This window comes from Pteropus medius, unplaced genomic scaffold (assembly GCF_902729225.1).
Source record: "Pteropus medius unplaced genomic scaffold, Ma_sr-lr_union100, whole genome shotgun sequence".
NCBI lineage: Eukaryota > Metazoa > Chordata > Mammalia > Chiroptera > Pteropodidae > Pteropus > Pteropus medius.
The window spans coordinates 3,424,637-3,437,543 of NW_024349224.1; the positions used below are offsets into that span (position 1 = coordinate 3,424,637).

At 59.0% G+C, this 12,907-nt stretch overlaps 1 protein-coding gene across 5 annotated transcripts in view; it reads left to right on the forward strand.

Moving 5' to 3' along the window:
- Window positions 1-695: 695 nt before the first annotated feature.
- ADCY7 (adenylate cyclase 7) overlaps window positions 696-12,907 on the forward strand; it is a 53,035-nt gene continuing 40,823 nt past the window's right edge. The window contains exon 1 of one of the 5 annotated variants that reach the window (XM_039880827.1): window positions 696-762. The gene's annotated coding sequence lies outside the window, so the exon portion shown is untranslated. Of the gene's footprint in view, window positions 763-8,953; window positions 8,972-12,058; window positions 12,396-12,907 lie in introns of those variants that run through there. The other 4 variants (XM_039880829.1, XM_039880830.1, XM_039880832.1 and 1 more) reach the window with 4 other exon arrangements.

Here is a 12,907-nt window from a genome sequence, read left to right on the forward strand (position 1 = left end):
GACTCAGGAGCGATTTCGTGTTCACCCAGCCGCGGTGCTGGGAAGCAGGACGTATATTTTTGCTGCCAACTCTGGGGCCCCACCCTGGGGTGTAGGTGGCAGCGAGTGGGGTCAGGAGGAGGGTCCCACACCCACTTTCTCAGGTGGGTTTTGTCTCCCTGTTGCCGGCACTGAGGGGTTGGTAAATGCAGACGCCCCCTCTGAACCCCTCCAGAGATTTAAGGCCTGAGTGAGAAAGTTTTCTCCCTAAACTTCCCTCGTCTCGGCAGGAGGGCATTAGCCTGCAGATTTTGGATCCTTCTAGAAACGCGCATTCCTGGAGGGGGAGGGGCAGGATCCAGAGCAGAAACAGCTGAAAAGAGTTTGCTAGAAAGTGTTTCCCTGGGGTGGGGCAGCACCTGGCACGTCCGGACACGTGCACGACTGTGAGGAAACAGGATCGTTTGACCAGGTTCTCTGTCCTGCCCCCGGTCTCGGGGCGCCTGGCCGCGCCCTCGCGCGCCGATGCGGGCGCACACGCGGCGTCTTTGCGCGTTTCGAATTCCCGGGGAGGACGGGGCAGGGCGCGGGGCGAGCCGCGCCGGAATGGGGGCCCGGGCTGCGGGGCGCCCCCGGCCTCGACTCCCGCCTCGGCCAGCGGGGGGCGCCTGCGGCCACGCCGCCGCCCCCGCCCGCACAGCCGGGTCCCGCCCGCGGCCGGCGCGGACACGCGGGCGGCGCGGACACTCTCGGGCGGTGGCCGGAGCCGGGCGGACGCAGCAGGTGAGCGCGGCGGCGGCGGCGGGAGCCCGGCCGGGGAGGCGACGCGACCGCGGGGCCGGGCGAGGCCGAGACGCGCGCCAGGTCCTCGGCCCGCGCTGCGGGGTGTCGGCCGGCCTGGGGGGGGTGTCCGCCTAGGGGGTGTCGGCCTAGGGGGTGTCTGCGGGCCTCTTACCCACGCCGCCGCCAGGCCCGCCCTGGGGGGAGGGCTGGCTGTGGGGCCGGGCGGTGGCCGACCCCTCCCCTCCCTCGGCTGCCCTCCCCGGCTCTGAGAGGGGCGCAGTGGCAGCATGCGGGGCCCCCTGGGACCCCAGCCCCGCGGGGCCGCCCCGCCCCCTCCACTTCTTTTGCTGACATCTGGGGTGGGTCTCCTCAGACGCCCTCTCCCCTGGCCCTGCTCCCCTCATCAGCCACTGTGGGGATCCCGGCCCAGCCAGGCCCCAGCGGACAGGAATGGGGCTCAACTCCACTCTTTGATGACGGGAAGAGGGACACGGCTCTGGACGTCCCTGGGCCCGGCACCCTCTGGCCACTCTGTCGGGACGCAGGGCAGCCGGCTTAGGAGAGGCGCCAATTTGTCAGTTTCCCAGACGTGGACAAGCCCCACGCCCCAGGGTTCAGTGTACAGTTGACCCTTCAAGAGTATGGGTCTGAGCTGCGCGCCTCCAGTTATAGGAGGATTTTTTTCAATAAATACACAGCCCCACCCCCACCCCTGTTTGCTGCCTCAGATGGAAACCAGTGGTCTTGATCCCTGACACTGGGGGTGGGGAGGTACAGGGCCCACTGTGTGTGTGGTTCCCTGCCGTTTTATGTCAGGCAATGAGCACCTCCGCTTTGGGTATGGGGAGGGGGTCCTGGAACCACCCCCCAACCCCCTCGCAGATGCTAGAGAGGACTGTAGTTAGGTTTAGGGGAAGTCAAAAGTTACACCGGAATTTTCTGCCCCGTGGGGCTGGCTGCCTCTATCCCTTGCTGGTTCAAGGGTAAACTGGTCTGTTTAAAGTAAAAACACCTCAGGGGGAGAGGCTCAGCGAGGGCTGCACCAGGGCCTGGGGCTTGAAGCAGTCTGGTCACAACTGACAGTGAGCGGGACCCCTCACCACTTACAGGGGGGATATGCACAGATGACAGAGTGGACGAGGCTTCGGCCCCCGACTTGGATCTCCACCAGGAGGAGCCCCACATCTAACCTCTCATCTGAAGGCAATGGGCAGAACTGGTAACCGAGCCTCTTTGGGGCCAAAGTGTGTGGCCTGGGGTGTTCCCTCACGTTTATTCCTTGGGTCCCCGCTCTCAAAGGCTGGGAACTCGTGTTCCGAGTCCCTGAGTTCAAGCCCCATTACCAGGAGTAGAGTCTCTAACTTAAGGACCCCAGGTGTCCTTTGCGGTTGGGCCGCGCCTAGAACGGTGGCATCTGGACTGGTCTCCGGTTCGGGGCTGAAACCGGTCGGGAGCCTTGTTCAGCAGAGGTCTGCAGCGGTCCGGGCGTGAGGCAGACGGCACTGAGCTGGCGGGCTCTGGCATGCAGTCGCTGCTTTCACTGGGCAGGTGCCCTCACAGGACAGGGGGATCTTGTCCACTTTGGACCTGGGGTAGGGCGCTGGCCACATGTATAGTGAGGAGGCCACACAGAGCGGCCGGCTGAGCCTGGGGAGCAGAGTTGGCAGCCTCATGCATGGCAGGTTGGGTCCACAGGGTGCCTTCTGGAGCCCCCCGTCCTGGCGCTGACCGCTCGGGATCCTTAGATGCCAGGGTCCTCTTCTCTTAGCCCTCGAAGCCCTTGGGCCTTTTGTGGAGATGGGCAGGGGGAGGTAGAACCCTTTTGGCTTCTGAGGCCAGGTTGCTTACAAAGCGTGCCCTTTAGATGGTTTGATCCTGTGGTGAGTTAGGGCTGGGGTGATCAGCCCATTTACAGGTAGGGAACTGAGGTCATCAGCGGTCTCATAGTAAGTTAGACCCGGAGCTGGGCCTGGGGCCTGGCCTCCTGGCCTTCCATGGTTCTGGAGGGGTCCATTTGAGTGTATATCAGGAGCCTGACCCCACCCCAGCAGGCAGAGTCTCAAGTGGGCCTGTGAACCCCCAGCTGGGCAACATACACCCTCCTCCCTCCTGCCCCACCTCCTGCCTTGTTCCTGCCCCGGGCTGCTCCGGGGCTTTGCTGCTGGCCCCACTCCTGGATCTCTTTCCACTGAGCAGAAGGATTGCTGAGGGGGGATAGTGGCTTATGTTGACTCCAGCAAGGGGGCCTCGAGTGGCCCGTGCCTGGCAGGAAGCAGAGAGACAAGCCAGACGTGGTCTCTGCCCCCATAAGCCCACTGACGAGTAGGGGAGACAAAGTGGTCGCACTTTGACTGCAAACACAGTGGCAGCCCAGTCCGTACACTGCGCACCGGAGAAGGACCAGTTTGGAGGGGTCTTCGCTGGCGTTTTTTGGGAGATAAATCAGACAGATCATTTTCTTATTGATTCACGCTTTGTGTATTTTCAAAATTGTTCTATACAGTTTTCAAAGTTGTCTAGAATCAGGAAGAAAAGCAAAACGTTATTCTTTCTTTGTTTTAGAAAAGTTTCAAGAACAGTGCTGCTGCTTCTGAAACTTGGAGTTGGGTTTGCAGGCAGCATCAGGAAGCCAGTGTAAACTTCTGAATTTAATAGCGTGGCCAAAGATTTTGAGAGATTTCAGTACAAATTAGCTTTAAAACCCAGCAGAACAGCCTGGAACCCAGGCAGAAGAGCTTCTGTTTGGGTGTGTCGCTTCCCATTGTGCCTCTGCTGGAGGGCTATCCAGTGGGTCTGGTCAGTGGGTGGACAGTAGCCAGGGCGATGCTGGCCTTTCTCAGGGGCACCAGGCCAAGGGTGATGGCGGCAAGATCGGTGGCAGCATCCAGACCCTGAGCCACCCCCGTTTGGGGACCAAAGAGAGTGGCTTCCCGGGCTGATATGGCTGGCCTGGTGGAGGCTGTGGGCCTGGAGGGGAGTGGATGCCACATCCTTTGGGGTCCTCACTGTGGAGGCTGAGTTTGTGGGATCAGCCGGCAGGCCCCTCCTCTTCGCAGCCCTTCTCGCTCCCTGTCCTGAGAGCCCCGTTCCCTCCGCCAGCCCTTGCCCCTGCCTCCTCCTCGTAAACCCTTTCCTCCAGTGCATCCCCATGTGTGTCTGAGAATGAGCTCAGCCCCCTCTTGGACAGCTGACGTCAGGAGTCTCAGCGCTGGTGGCCTGGGTCAGGGACGTGGCCTGGGGACCCTTCCGACTTCCGGCTCTGGATTCGGGGCATGTGTCTTCCTCTGCTTTTTGGACATGGGCATTTGGGCCTCAACTGTCACTTTAAGAGGGGAAAGGAAAGGCAGGAGCTGCTGATTGTTCCCAGCCCGCTCCCAGCCCTGCACTGTCCTCTGCCCCCACAGAGCGGGCTCCTCGGGGCCCTGCAGGGTGGGGCTGTGGACACTGGGTCAGGGCCATTGCCAGATGTGGAAAGCTGGCAGCAGGAAGCCCAGCCCAGCCAGTGCGTGCACTGGAGGTCACTCCTTCAGGGAAGGTCCACCTGCTGAGTGAGTGGCTGGGAGCAGCAGTCCAGCTGTTTGCAGAGGGAGCTGCTTTCGGTTATTACATGACAAAGGCTGTTATTTGCAAGCTCTGATGTCTGGGGGACAGGAACACAGGCTCTGGGGGGCTCGAGTCCCAGCTCAGCATTTCTTAGCTATGTGACTTTGGCCCAGTGCTTCAACCTCTCTGAGCTTCGGTTCCTCTGATGTATCAAATGGAGACGATCAGAATACTTATCTCAAAGGCCAAAGGACAGTTCCAGATTAAAGGAGACGAAAGAGACGTGACAACCAAATGCAATATGTGAACTTAGTTTGAAAAACATTGTGTGGTGGATGTGATCGGGATAGTTGATGAAACTGGGTATGGACTGTGGATTAAAGTATCGTATCAATATCAAATGATATTTATTAACACCTGATACCTATTAACACGGTCCCTTGTTTTGGGGGGGATATGCACCGAAGTCTTTAGGGGTTACAGTATCAGCACCCCACTCAAATATTAAAGAGAAGCAAATATATAGACAGATAATAAAGTGAGGCAAAATGGTACAAATAGGCAAATCTGGATGAAAAGTATATTGTCCTTTTCCGAAAGTTTGAAATTATTTCAACATACAAAATTTCAAGACAATGCCCATCTAATGGTACGAATGGGATGACATTAATTCATGTGACTTAGAACAGCGCCTGGTGAGCATCCGCTGTTATTGTTACTGTTGCCTTTTATGGTTAGTGCTGGCAAAGTGTAGCTCATCATCACAGTAACCTGTGTAATTTTTTCCACTTTGTAGATGATACATGTGAAGTCCAGGGAGGTTAAGGGGTTTGATTAAGGCCACACAGCAGTAAGTCCAGAGCACTGATAGGCGATCTGCCTAAAATTAATTTTGGGTTAATTGTCGGCATCCGAAACCGTGAGGTTGTACCTGAAACCCGGATTTCTAGTTTCCTTGCGGACTCAAGGCCACATTCCTGTGTGGCAGCTACTGGTGGGATCTCAGCAGCTGCTCTTCACAGAGGACTCGGGCCTCCAGTCCTCCCCAGGGCCCAGCTGGCCTCACTTGTAGATGTCCCATCTGTCCTCTGGGGGCTCCAAGTTTACTGTCTTGGGGAAGTGCCATCGCATCCCTGATCCCAGGGTGCCAGGCCCCCAGGCTTGGATTCGTCCCCTCCCCTACGAAGACCCTGTTTGTTCTCCCCTCCTCCGCCAGCTCCTCCATCCAGAGGGCGCTGCACTGCACCCCCTTTACTCGGCTGTGCTTGAGCACCTGCCGTGTGCGTGCGTGCGTGCGTGCGCGCGTGTGTGTGTGTGTGTGTGTGGCGGGGGATTCGGGTGCAGGGGAGGACGAGGGGTCAGAGCATTGTGGCCCCAGCCAGGCTGGTCCTATTCTCTCCCCAGTCCTCCATCTGTCCCGCCTGCAGCCCTAAGCAGTGCTCCTGGCTCTTGGAAGGGGTGCTGGGTGCCTTTCTGCCCGCCCTATGGGGAGGACCTGCGGGGGGAGGGGCTGGGCTGCGGTCTCCTATGGGTTCAGATTTTCTCCCCTCTCTCAGCCTCTGGTTCTTCCTCTGTAAAGGGAGGATATACCGCCTTCTCGGAGGGTGTTCATGATTGGGGGCCTGGCACGGCAGCCTTGGGCAGGTGGAGCTCTGCACACACGGCCGTGAGGTACTGCTTCACCCCATGTTTGGCTCTGATAGCCCTGGCTCCCCACCAGCCTGGGTGCAGGGTCAGTGGGTGCCCAGGAGGTGACGGGATGAGCAAGTGGGTACTGGCGGTGGGGAGGGGGCGAGGCTGGCCAGACGTGGCTCACCTGGCGTCAGAGGTGTGCCTTACGGTCCCCCTCTCACAGAGCAGGGGGCAGGCACAGCGAGGGTGCTGGGAGGAGGTCAACTCGGTGGGTCTGCTGCACGACAGATCGGGAAACTGAGGCTCAGAGAGGCAGTGCGACCGACAGAGGCCCCGCAGCGTCTGCCTCCTGGGCCAGAGCTCTGAGCCACCTTCCTGGGGAGGAGGAGAAAGCTCATTTCTTATTTTTTAAATGGCTTTAATTTTGTGCCAATTATAGAAATGACTCACATTATCGAAAAATCAGAAAACTTAAGCAATAAAGGCAGAAAATCCCAGAATCTGTGCTCTTTGAAGTAACCATTAACATATGGGTGTCCGACTGCCAGATGGCTTTTTTTAAAAACGTGACAAAAAATGCTGAGCATTGCCACTTCCCTGATCGTTGCCTAAGGCAGTTCCGTGTGCCCAGCTTGCGCCAGGCTTTGTGCGTGGAGTTATGGGGGTTCTCGGATGCTGGGCTCACCCCAGCATTTGGTATGCGAGGAGCCCGGTTGACTTTCTCTGTCCTCTCGTGCTGGTCATTTAGGTTGCTGTCTGTATTTTTGCATGAGAGCGCTGTGCCAGGTAGCCAGTGGGGAAAATTAAGATGGGGCCACTTCTCAGCTTCGTGGGGCCCGCAGACTGGACTCAGGCTTGTGGTCAGGCGATGTCAGTGTCGGGGGACACGGAGATCCCAGGCGCTGAGAGCTCTCTACCCGCCCCCCCTCCCCAGAGGGCTCTGCCAGGAAAGAGGTTACGATGCCGGCCCAAGGCTGGTACCCTGAGCCTTTAAGCTCCTGCGGGGGAGTGTTGAAGGAGGAGGTGGCCCCTGCTCCGCGCTGCTAAGTGGTGGGGGAGCCCGGAAGCCTGCACGGGGCCTGGGGTCACGTTTGCCAATTGTGCTGGGTGTTCAGGCTGGGGACAGTGGAGGACGGGCGGGAGCTCCCTACCCCCACCCCACCCCCACCCCATTGCAGTGGGGAGCGGAGTTGAGGCCGGGTCTGTGTTTTACCAGCTCTGAGACCCTGCGGGGAGTGGCCACACATTCCTCACTGTGAGAGGGGACCTAAAAATGACACCTTGGTTGCTGGAGTCTCAGATGCAGCAACAGAGGCCAGATTTCAGTGTTTCAGAGTCTCATTGTGGAAAAATCGGACACATGCAGAGGAAGACAATGGCATTACCACCCCGCATCCCCATCCGTTCCTTAGTGGGGTTCCCCCGGGCCGACCTGGAGCCGCCCCCTCCCCCCCGCTTCTCCCTCCGGCCCCTGATCACTTCCTCTGTTACGGATGTAGGATCTTTTCCTAAGAGGTAAAGACACAGAGAAAACACACCCGCATCTAACACTTATCAATACTCCTTAGGATCATAACTATCCCTTTAGTGTTTAAATTTCCAATCGTTTTATACCCCAGCTCTATATATTTTTAGATTTTTTTTCCAAGGCAGGCTCTAAATAAGGTCAACACAGTGCGACTGCTTGAGGGACTTCTCAAGTGTCCTTTCGTCTGTGGGATGGACGGTCCTCTCTGTCGTTCTGTTTGTTTTTGGAGGCTGGGTCCCTTTCCCTGTAATGAGCTCCCTGTAATGCGTCACGCGTTCCTCATCCCCTGAGCCGCCTGCATGTTGGTGGTTGTGACCTGCGGGCTTGCTCCAACTCAGGTTTGATTTTTGTCGCACAAGAGCCCGTCAGAGATGGGGCCGCACGTGTCTGCTGGGGTGCTTGCGCTGCCTGCTCGCATCTCTCTGTCATGCCGGCAGCCATTGGTGTCCAGTGGCTTTAAGGTAGTAGTGGTTCTGATTGTCATAAAAACATTCCATGTGTCACCCGGTTAGAGCGCTGCTGAGTTCGATGTTGGGTGGAGGACTCTGTCTCAGGCCACTGTCCTTTATTGCTTTTACCCGTTATCTTTCAGTTACGTAGTAGTGTATTTCATTGGTTAAAATTAGAGAACAGATATAAAGAAGAACAATATGAAATTAAAACTGCTAAATTCCTGATAATGCCTAAGATTTGGAGTATGTTCTTCCAGATTTTCTTGAATGCAATATATGTATATATCTATATAGATACGTATATAGATCTATAGATCTATATACACGTATATATATCTATACATGTATCTATATCTATATACACACGCACATCTGTGAATTTGCTAAATGAGGCGGAACTTCCCGCAAATTCTGGGGGCTGCTGGTTTCACGGTGGGGCATCTCCCCCTCCAGAGTCTGTGGGGAGGGGCGTGGGCTTCCCCCCTCCCCTCACAGTTCACCTCGGGCTGGGTGTGGGGAAGGACAGGCGTCCGCCGATGTCACCCAGCTGCCAGATTTTCAAAGGAAATAAGGACTGTGGGTTGGCAGAGCGTTTGCTTGCACATCTGGTCTTTTAGGATTCTCCGCGGTTACTCAACACTCCGTCTGACCCTGGGTGCCCCATTGCTTCTCCACAGCCCTGCTGCCCAGGCTTGGCAGAGGCCGGGACCGCGGGGGTCATGGGAGCCAGCCCCCTGCCCCCCGGCAGGCTGCGGCACCCACATGGCATAGGGTCGTTCATCCCTCCCTCTGGCCTGGGAACTGGGACAAGCAGCGGCCGTTCGGATTTCTTCACAGGACGGCCAGTAGCTGGGGGGAGCCGGGGCTGTTAGCGAAGATACTGTTTACTCAGCTCGCGTGTTTATTTGGCGTGGCTTGGAGGCTCACCCCATCACCCCTCAGCACTGCTACCGATTAGGAGCCCGAAGGCCCTTGTTCCATCCTCTGACTTGTGAGTGACGGCCCCATGAGCCCCCTCTGCTCTGGAACCCCCGTTTCCTGCCTGTTAGACGAGGTGAGCCAGAGCATCTCCGCGTGGACCCAGCCTGGGGGGGGGCAGGGGCCCCAGCACACCCACGAGCTGAGAGGGCAGAGGTGAAGGCAGAGGGGCCGAGGTGAGTCAGCGCGGGGGAATGTCACCCCACCCCCACTGCGAGAAATCAGACGGGGCCACAAGGCAGGGCCAGCCGCGGTGAGCTCTGTGCCGCTGTGTTCTCACTGGCGGGGTCTGGCACAGAGCAGTTCGGCGGAACCGTCACCAAGGCGTTTGAGGGCCTGGTGCTGGGAGGGGCGGGTCTGATGGAGGAGGAGGGGGACCCTCGTTCACGCCGGAGTGGGCTCCGTCCAGTCCTGACTGGGGCTGGGGACTGCTTCCAAGGGGGCCCGGTGTCCGGGACGGCTGGCTGGTGCCGGCTCTCAGCAGGGACCTTGCCACAGGGCTGCTTGAGTGCCCTCCCCCCGGGTGGCTGGCTTCCCCTGGCCGAGCATCCGAGAGGGAGCAAGGGGGAAGCCTTGATGTCTTTCATGAACCCCGAAGTCACACGCCAGTGTTTCTGCAACATCTTGTCGGTCATCTAGGTAGTGTGGGAGGGGACGGTATGAGGGCGTGGACGCCAGGCGGCCAGGGGCGTCGGCGGCTGACCGCCACAAGCGCAAGGATGGTGCCTGTGGCTCCTGCTCACCCCCTTCTAGCCTGGGCGAAGGAGAACAGTTTCCCCCACAAGTCCCAGGATTGAATCTCATTGGACCACTGCGAGTCACATGCCCAGTCCTCAGTGGACACTGGTCATGAACGAGCCCACTCTGGAGGGTCAGTTCCCCGTAAGAATAGGAAGCTGTCACCAGAGTGTGTATATCCTCTGTGGAGAGGCTGCGGCATTGTGGCCAGAGGAGGCGCTGATGAGGCACTACAGAAGGCTTCCTGGAAGAGGCGGCATTTGTCCTTGTCTCGGGAGGATGAGCAGCATGTCGACCATTCCGGGTGGCAGAAAGGCCTGAGCCAAGGCGTGGAAGAGAGGCAGCTGGGTGGCAGGTCAGGGACATCAAGATGGAGGGATGAGTCGGGCCGGCTGAGGGCCCGGGGCGGAGCCAGGGCTCGGCTCCGCTCAGGAGGCACAGAGAAGCCATCCAGGGTCTTTGCCTGGGGCAGCCACGCAGCCGAGGCCGGAACGAGTGTTTGGGACGGAGGTGCCGCCCTCTGTCCGGCCTCCCCTGCCTACCAGCTTTAACTGAGCACGTGCCGTGTGCCTTAGCACGGGCCCCACAGCCTGCTGAGGGCTGGGTGACATCGTAACTCAGACGGGCTGCCGAGGTCGCTCAGTGGGGTCTCTGACTCCAGAGCTCTCCAGCCTCTTCGTCTCATGGGGACGGGGGGCTAGCTGGGGGGCGAGTGCCAGCCCGATGGCTCAGATCTCTCTCTCAGGGGTGCGGCGAGACCCCGACTCTCCCTGTGGGAAAAGGATGAGGTGACGGGAGGACAGAGAGCTGTTTCCCAGCTCACGCCCCTTCCCAGAAAACCCCCCGGGGTTCATGGCGCACCGAGGCCTGGGGGCTTCTTCTCTGGGCGGGGGGTGGCACGACGTCTGGCTTTGCCGAGCGGGGTCGGCGTGCGCGTTATTTGTCCTGTGTGTCACTTGGCCGACCGACCGACCTCTCCACCGTGTTTCCGAGGCAGTTCTGTCCTTCCTGCCCGCTGTTTCTTGGCCTCACCGCTCTCTGCAGCCTGTGACTCCCGTGCACCAGACAGAAGTGGGCCGGACACCCCTCGGCCTGGGACACCCCCATCTGGGGTTGCCTCCTTCAGAGAGGCCCCGAACCCTCTCCGGCTGGGTGATGTCTCTCCCCTGAGCCCTGAACAATGTATCTGGCCTTCATGGATGATTGTCCTGGGTCTCCGTGTCATGCCATCGGGTGGCCATGTCTTAACCTGGGAGCCTGGATGACAGGTGCTGTGTCTGAGTCACATTTTTGTCCTCAGCAACCGAGAGGGGTCCTGCCTTCTGGGAAGAGGCCGGGCTTTGACAGCGAGCGAGCAGAAACCAGTCTTCCGTGTCTGATGCTGAGGGAAAGTTGGTCCAGCAGGTTTGGGAGCAGCGAGTGCCAGGGCTCGGAGACGGGGCGGGGCACGCTGACGAGGAGGGTGGGAGGGTGGTATGAGAGTCGGAGCAGCCTGCTCCCCGGGGAGCCTTTCCTTGCTCCCAGGAGGGTCGTGGTGTGTATGGCTGAGGGCACAGGACAGAGTCAGACAGACACGAGTTTGAATCCAGGCTCTGTCTTGTCTTAGCTGTGTGTGCTTGGGCAGTCGACTGGCCTCTCTGACCCTCAGTTTCTTCTTTGTAGAAGAGGGGTGCTAGCAGGACCCCCATCATGGGGCATGACACGAGGCCGCGTGTGAGGCCAGCACACAGTGTCCACACGCTGATCACCAGGCCCACTGGCCTGCCTGCTGGGACCGATGGTCGGTGTGAGGGGTGGCCGCGGCTGGGGGTGGAGTCAGTCAGCAGGGAAGAGTCTGACCACTGCCTCCACTGAGGAAAATTCTGGAAGGAAGGCCTGGGGAGGGCAGGAGGTGTTAGCTGGGTACATCGGGCTCCGTTCTGCACTTTGTTAGCAAATGGCAGGATTTACCGTCAGGATAAAAGGTAGAAAATGTCCCCAGGACGCCATGTCGCAGGCTCAGAGGGCTCCGTGAGGACCCCCTCTGTCCTGGGAGGAGGTCTCTGTTCCCTGCTTCGCTGCCCTCGCTAGTCTGCAGCCTCACACTGAGCTCCCCATGGTCCCAGTGGGGAAACTGAGGTTTGGCAAAGCAGGGAGGGAGCTGGGGTTTGATTCCTGGCCGCGTGGGGCGCAGGGCTGCAGGGGTCCTCGGGGGGCTCCGGCCGTTTGGCCTGGCCCCAGCATGGGGCAGCTGTGACATGGGGAGGCAGCAGGCCTCTCAGGTGGGGACCTGAGGCTCGGGGCACGGCCGCTCTCGCCTCAAATTGCTCAAATTGCTCATTGCGGTGCGTTTTCTCTGCCTCCAGCCGCCGTCTTGGGGCTTCTCATGGAGGTTTTTGGTGCTCGTTTTATTTTGTACTTTTTGAAAATTGTTCCAGCTTGAAGCTTCCAATTTCCGTGAAGTCATTGGAGGCAGGAGCCTGGCCTGACAGCGCCCCCACAGCCCCATCCTGTCAAGGGCTCCGCCGAGGCTGGGAGAGGGGCCCCCCGCACCCCGAGTGGCGCTGAGCTGAGGTTCATTGTTCGCCCTTCTGCTGCCTCCACGGCCAGAGCAGGAAGTTGTGGGTTCCAGATGTGACTCACTCTCATTAGGTAGCCGGTGGAAGGAGCCTTCACATGTGTGAGCCTGGATGCTGGCTGAGGCAAGGCAGGCGAGGGCCGGGCCACCTCCAAGCCGCCTCGGACCCTGGCCCAGCCGCCCAGGGGCCCTGGAGGAGAGCCAGGTAAAGCGGAGTGTGCGGACGGAGCGCCATCTGTGCTAGCAGCCCGGGCCTAAGGGGACCGCAGGACAGCATCCGCCGCCGGGCGGACCTGGCCTGGGAGAGGGCGGACGGGGTCTGCACTGGGGGTGAGGGAGGCTCTCGGGGCCTCCTGGGCAGACGGCCGGGCGGGCCGGCTCCTGGGTAAAGGACCAGAGACAGCCTGTCACTGGCCTTTCGCGGCCTGACAGGAAGGTACCGTTTTGTTCCACGGTGCGGTTCACTTGGCCCGTTTCTCCTAGAATTCTGTGAACTGCAGACTCATGTCCGCGTCTCTTTCCAAGGCTGTAATTTCACGTGTACAAGTGCACTTTACTTTTCTCAGTGACAGTGAGAATTAGCGAGGGAAGGGCGAGTGAATTTATTTTATTAGGTTAAAAAAAAAAATAAACAAAAAATCCCAGACTCTGAAAGTGATGCCAAGAGACAAGAAAACCAAACTGCCCCAAGAAAACGGAATAAACTCCCACCCCTCC